Source organism: Schistocerca nitens, chromosome 1, assembly GCF_023898315.1.
Source record: "Schistocerca nitens isolate TAMUIC-IGC-003100 chromosome 1, iqSchNite1.1, whole genome shotgun sequence".
Classification (NCBI taxonomy): Eukaryota; Metazoa; Arthropoda; class Insecta; order Orthoptera; family Acrididae; genus Schistocerca; species Schistocerca nitens.
This window is the reverse complement of record NC_064614.1, coordinates 834,222,748-834,229,775: the sequence shown is the minus strand read 5'-3', so window position 1 is coordinate 834,229,775 and position 7,028 is coordinate 834,222,748. Positions and strand designations below refer to the sequence as shown.

Sequence of the window (7,028 nt, the reverse complement as noted above, 5' to 3'; positions counted from 1 at the left end):
CGATCTTCAGTTGTTAGAGGGCTTATTACGCTCTTCAGTTGTAGGCGACTGCTGTCCACCAGTGTAGTAGTGCACTGTCTCTGTTTACTAATGGAGCGATACACCTGGCGTGAGTACACTGATGCGGTTGGTGCGTACTACGTAGCGCACCACAACAGACGAGCTGCACAACGGGTTTATCAGCAACAATATCCTAATCGCCGTATCCCGCGTCATACGACCTTTGCTGCTGTGTACCGACGTCTGCGTGAGACCGGGTCATTTAGCAGATTACCTGGAAAGGGACGCCGTCGCACGGTAAGAACGCTGCAATTTGAGGAAGCTGTCTTGCAGCATGTGGAGCGGGATCCTTCAATCAGTGCAGTTCTTCGTTAATGTGTGGGTTGGTGTTGTTGGGGACTGTTTAATTGGGCCGTATCTGCTACCTAGGACATTAAATGGCAGGCACTATTACAATTTTCTCGCCAGAGTATTGCCAGAATTGCTGGAAGACGTCCCGCTCCCTACAAGACAACGCATGTGGTTCCAACATGACGGGGCGCCGGCACATTTCGGTTGTCGTGTGTGTTGATTCCTGGACCGACGATTCCCAGAAACGTGGATTGGCAGAGGTGGTCCTCAATCATGGCCTGCCCGATCCTCAGATATGTCCCCTCTGGACTTCTTTGTGCAGGGCTAGATGCGCAATCCTGTTTACGCAACTCCTGTTGCATCAGAAGAGGATCTGGTTGCCCGGATAGTAGCAGCAGCAGGAACAATTCAGGATACTCCTGGGGTTTTTGCCTGTGTCAGGCATAACATGATCCGACAGTGTAACCTTTGTTTACGTGTCAATGGAGACATTTTTGAAAATGTAATGTAATTGAAATTGGGTTGTGTTAATGTGTTGTCTCTTGGTCATAAAAAAATGGAAAAGTGTTTGTTGGTTTAATTAATTTGCGACCAGAGAAATCTTACTCTACCGGTTTAAATACTCCTCATAGGAAAAAATGACATTAGGGTAAAATATTTGTTTTGATGTCCCCTACAACCTCCAAGAGTTTGTCGGTTTAAATACTTTTCACCTTGTAGAATCAAGCATAGCGACACTGCTCCATTCAAATGTTGTGTCACCACCTAAGTCTGCAAGTTCGTGCAGTGCACGTGAAATAAAGCTACCAGCAATGTCATTACCAAAATTCAATGGTAACATTGCAGAATTCATGCACTTCTTTGATACCTTTAAGGCATTAGTTATTAGCAATGAAGCCTTAACTGACATCCAGCGATATTATTATTTATTGTCATGTGTGTCTGGTGCACCTTGTAAGCTGGTTGAAAACATACCGGTTACAGAAAGTAAATTTAAGATTGCATGGGATCTGATCGTTCAAAGGTATAACAATCCCAAGTTAATTGTTGATTTACACGTAAAGGAACTTCTAAATCTGCCCAACCTCAGAGTTGAATCTGCTAAGGACTTACGAATGCTAATTAATCAGCTAATGAGAAATCTGAACGCGGTTGAGGTAATGCAGGTCGTCATTCCATTGCATGAAATACTGCTCTCGCACATTTTGTTGGATCATATTAGGGTGACTCTGAGGAAACAGTGGGAATGTAAAACAGCTGACACCACATTTCCGCTTCTTAAAGGTATGGTGGCATTTCTAGAAGCCAGCTGTCAGACGTTAGAGCTCATTCATCCTGATAAAATGCTGCCCCAGTCCCAGCAGCCGACCGCGAAGCATACTAAAGCAGAAGAGTACAATTCTCGACGTATATTTCTCGCGACCTCTCCCGACTGTGCGTTCTGCAACTCAAAGCATAAGCTAAGTAGGTGTCCTAAGTTCAAAGAGAGCGACACTGATAGCAGAATAGACTTGGTGTACAGACAAAAACTTTGTTTCAACTGTCTGGGCGCGAATCATAGGCAGAAGGAATGCCGTGCCGGCAACTGCCGCATTTGTAACAGGCACCGCAACACATTATTGCGCAAGGAACAAGCCAGTAGTAGTGACAGTAGAAACCAAGAAACGGGCGTACAACAACATCAAACATACTGCACAGTGAAAGGAGACCACCAACGTGCAGAAGTATGGTTATCTACTGCACTTGTAAACATCACCGACAAAGATGGGAAGTTGTACAAATGCAGGGCATTTCTTGACAGTGCCTCACAAATGAACTTTATGTCTAGGAGCTTAGCAGATTGGATGGGACTACAGCTCAGTCGGTATCCGATACCAATAAGTGGCATCAGCGACGTCCAAACGGTAGAATCGTCGCACGTCTGCAGTGTGTACATTTCCTCAAGAGTTGCTGACTATGGCACACATGCTGTCTGTGCATTACTGCCGCGTATAACAGGGCCACTGCCAACAACATCCCTTGAAACCTCCACCTGGCACCTTCCTAAGCATCTAAGGTTAGCAGACCCATCATTTGACAAACCTGGTGAGATTGATCTTCTGCTTGGAGCATCGATCTTTTTTGATGCACTGCAGCCTGGTCAAATGAAAAGAGATAACCACCCAACCTTACAGGAAACATCATTTGGTTGTATTGTGTCAGGAAAGATACCTCCTCATTCAGTTAAGTCCAATGCTCGAAGAGTACTGTCATTCCTTGCTCGCAATACCAGCCTTAACATTCAGGTCGAAAGGTTCTGGCAGCAAGAAAGAACGAAGTCTGCTTCTGTGCACAAAAAAGAAGAAAGTGAAGAAGAAGAAGATGGTGTCGAGGATGATGAGGATGTTGACGGAGAAAACGGCAAGTCGGGGGATGAGACAGTTCCATTGCTGGATCAAACCCTGGAAATATCAGGTGTAAGAGAGAGAAGGAAGATGAAAAGATTCACAGAAGAATTCAATCAGCTTAAGGAAACGGATGCAATGGAAATACCAAAGGGCAAAGGAACTCCACTGGGTGAAATACCAAGAACTGACGCATTTCTCAAGAAATTCAAGGCTGATGCTCTAAAACAGCTTCACAGAGTTCTGTTCAACTGAGTTGGGAACGTCACTCTTGTGGGAAACAACATACGGAAATTCTGTTTGTTTGACTTTGACAAATGGTCAGACCAGTATGAAAAGAAACACGTTCTGAGAAAGATGGAAGTGAGTGTCTTGAAAACAATTTGTTGTATTTTAGACATTGAGAAAAAAAAAGGAAAATGTGATGAACTTGTACAGAGAATTTAAACATTTTTGTTAGGGCCCAAAAGCTCTGGAGCGCCTGTTCCTGACAACAGACCAAAGCGCTCTACAGCCGAAAAGGCCAACAACAAGAGATATTCAGCTTCGGAAAATGGAACAGAGAAGCGAACACCACGTTTAAAGAGGGCTGAAGCGCATAGAAAGAGCTTAAGGGAAGATTCATCGGATGGCGAAGACAACATGGATTAAGAAAAAACGACCTTCCGAAATCAGAAAATAAAGTAACAGACAAAGAAAAGTAAAGGGATAAGGAAGATGTGGAAGATGAACCTGATAAAGAAATTAGCAGTGATGTTCCAGAATCCAAGCCAAAATAAAAGGAAGGCCGCAGAAGCCAATCTAAAAAATACATCAAAGAAGGCTAATGCTAAAAAGACTCCAACCAAAAAGTCTGAGAAGAAATCTTCAGCTAAAAAACGTAAATCCTCTCGTAAGAGTGATGATGGGTCTTCATCTGAAGAAGAACCCCTCTCAAAAAAGACAAAGGCACCATCTACAGATGAAGAAATAAAGCCGTATGTCAAAGAATTTTGGAAGGAGCTAACCTCGAAGAAATAACAATTAAGACTGTTTGTAAACAAGTATATGTTCATTATCCACATTTCGACCTGGCACACAAAAAGGATTTCATTAAAGTAACAGTAATACTGCTGCAAGTTTTAGTGATTATCGTACCTGCACTTCACATGCATCTTGCAGAATACTATGCAATTTTAAATAAAAATAACCACATCAAGAGAATGTTATTTGACTTGGTTATTTGATTTGGTTTATAAAGTAACAAGAAATAATCTTTTGCAGTTGGAAAACCGAAAAATAACTTTAATAAAAATACCATGGGAATGAGTTCAGATGTCTACTGAAGTGTGCATGTTTGTTTCAATTTTTCAGCATTCTACATTAATAGAACTGTATACCTTTAAGAGCAGCTTTACATTACTTTCATTAGCGGCAGCTTTTTCATTTTACTGATAAATTTTAGAAGCTTATTATTAACGTAATATTCCAGAAAAGCTATAGCTTGTCAGTTTCTTCACACCTTGACATTCCATACTTAATGTGAGAAGTATAAACAATCTTAGTTGGCAACCCACCGAGAGGCATAGTGGAAACCTAACAGCAGGAGAACTTCACACATCATCGAAGGCAGTTATTCACATGGTGCAACAGCAAGATTATTACAAGGTAATTGAAGAACTACAACATGGCCAACCAATCCCCAAGAAAGGCAACCTGAACTCACTTCATCCCTTTCTGGACGAGGAACAGTTGTTAAGGGTGGGCGGCAGATTGGAACAATCAAAAGTTTCTCACAGTCAGAAGCACCCTATGATTCTTCTTCCTGAGCGTCATGTCACTAAACTAATAGTCATGAGCGAGCATCTTCGTTTGTTGCATGCAGGATCTTAGCTGCTGTTAGCAAGCCTCCTGACAACCTAGGTGAATTCTCGTACCTTACGCCATGCCATTTTCTTATTGGCGAACCCTAAACAACTATCCCAGAGCCAGGCTTTATTTCAGAGCCATCATCCACGTTCAAGATGGCAGCTCATCCAGCAGTGCAAACAGCACATCTGGAAACGGTGGTCAAGGGATTACCTATCACAACTACAACAGAGAACTTAATGGTCATCAACATAAGACAATCTACAGCCAGGTACGTTGGTTCTACTGAAGGAAGACAATTTGCCACCCCTCGTGTGGCGGTCTGGGGTCATTGTCGGTACACACCCTGGTCCTGGTGGTGTGGTACGAATTGTTTCAGTGCGCACAGCAACGAGAACTTATAAACGACCACTGTCGATGATCTGTGTTGTTCCACAGGAAACATAGTCTCTAGTGCACATCACTATCAAATTAGTAACCGAAGTGTTTCTTTTGTTTACAGTGGACAACTTCTTCAATCATTTTATTTTCTTGTTTGTTTGTGTTATTTGTGCTGCATGTGATTATTTGTATGTAGTGTAATTTATATAAATTAGGTGGGCGGAATGTTCTGTATGGTGCAACATGCCACAAGGGTGCAGCGTCGACCAGACGCTTGCTGCAGGTAAGGATTTTTTCTGCCCGCCCGTCCAGACAATGCACTGCCGAACTGGCCTGGACAAGGGGAGACGGGCCGTGACCGCCAATCAGAGCGCACGCTTCTGCAACTGTGTTTCTCAGAGTAGTCTACAAATACAGTCCACTTTTACCAGTCATGTATGTACTTTAATTTCAACTGCCCTTCCTTTGCAACGAGTGATGAGCATTCGTTTGGACTGTGGAAGGAGCGAGGCAGCGCAGAACTTACCGAGCATTTTGTGGCTGCCTACATATATGTTGCTTTATGCAATTTTTTTTAATTTCCATATTTTTCACACTATGACTGATTTTAAATAAATGGCAACTCCTCGTCTCTCCATAGTGTCTAAATCTTCTAAACAAACAAGAAGCTCATTTACTTTGATTTTTAATTCCCTGTTAATCTGATGCAACACATTAATATTATTTTTCACTGTGACTTTATGTGAATCTTGTGACATACTAACATTATTTTTCACTGAACTGTTATGAGAATCTTGTGATATTTTCACATCTCTAGTACCTGCCTGTCTGAACTTCTCATTAAGCTTAATTTCAATCAATGTAGGATGATTGGACACTGATATTAGCCTAAAAAAGTACTCCCATGAGTTTCAGTGCCCCACCATTAAAGATTTTGCTATCTTCCCAGCCAGTTTAACCTTCCCTTTCCTACTGAGATGCAGGCCATGTCTTGTGAAGTCCCTCCTGCCAATACCATCAACAGGAACCAAACCTATGCCTGACAAAGTAGCCATCCGAAGCGGCTGATCTAGCTCCATATTGACCCTCTTGACAGAGCTGTTCAATTGGGGCCAGTTATACTGCATGAAAGCAGGACCCAAGCCAACATTTTTATGGTTCGTTTCAGATGCAATTTTTATCAGGTCACACTTAATATTGTAGCCCTGATCCCTATCAATACTGTTTCTTGCTCCACCCACTACCACAACATGATCCTGCCTTGTAAAACCCTTGCACAATGATCCTACATCCTCACTTGTCTAAGACATGTACTGGGCCTGAAAATACTTGTGACCTGGTGCCTGTCACCTAATTTTTCCTGCAAGATCCGGCCCAAATCTCTTGAGAAAACATAGTTTATACAACTCCATACAGTAAATGGTAGAACACCATTCATATATACAGGGTGAGTCACCTAACATTATCGCTGGATATATTTCGTAAACCACATCGAATACTGACGAATGGATTCCACAGACCGAACGTGAGGAGAGGGGCTAGTGTAATTGGTTAATACAAACCATAAAAAAATGCACGGAAGTATGTTTTTTAACACAAACCTACGTTTTTTAAATGGAACCCCGTTAGTTTTGTTATCACATCTGAACATATAAACAAATACGTAATCAGTGCCATTTGTTGCATTGTAAAATGTTAATTACATCCGGAGATATTGTAACCTAAAGTTGACGCTTGAGTACCATTCCTCCGCTGTTCGATCGTGTGTATCGGAGAGCACCAAATTACGTAGGGATCCAAAGAGAACGGTGATGGACCTTATGTACAGAAGAGACTGGAACAGCACATTACGTCCACATGCTAACACCTTTTTATTGGCCTTTTTCACTGACGCACATGTACATTACCATGAGAGGTGAGGTACACGTACACAGGTGGTTTCCGTTTTCATACGGAGTGGAATAGTGTGTGTCCCGACATGTCAGGCCAATAGATGTTCAATGTGGTGGCCATCATTTGCAGCACACAGTTGCAATCTCTGGCATAATGAATGTCGTACACGCC

General features: G+C 42.3%; 1 pseudogene; it reads left to right on the top strand.

Moving 5' to 3' along the window:
- Nucleotides 1-1,637: 1,637 nt before the first annotated feature.
- LOC126207734 (uncharacterized) lies at nucleotides 1,638-3,961 on the top strand (annotated as a pseudogene).
- Nucleotides 3,962-7,028: the final 3,067 nt, after the last annotated feature.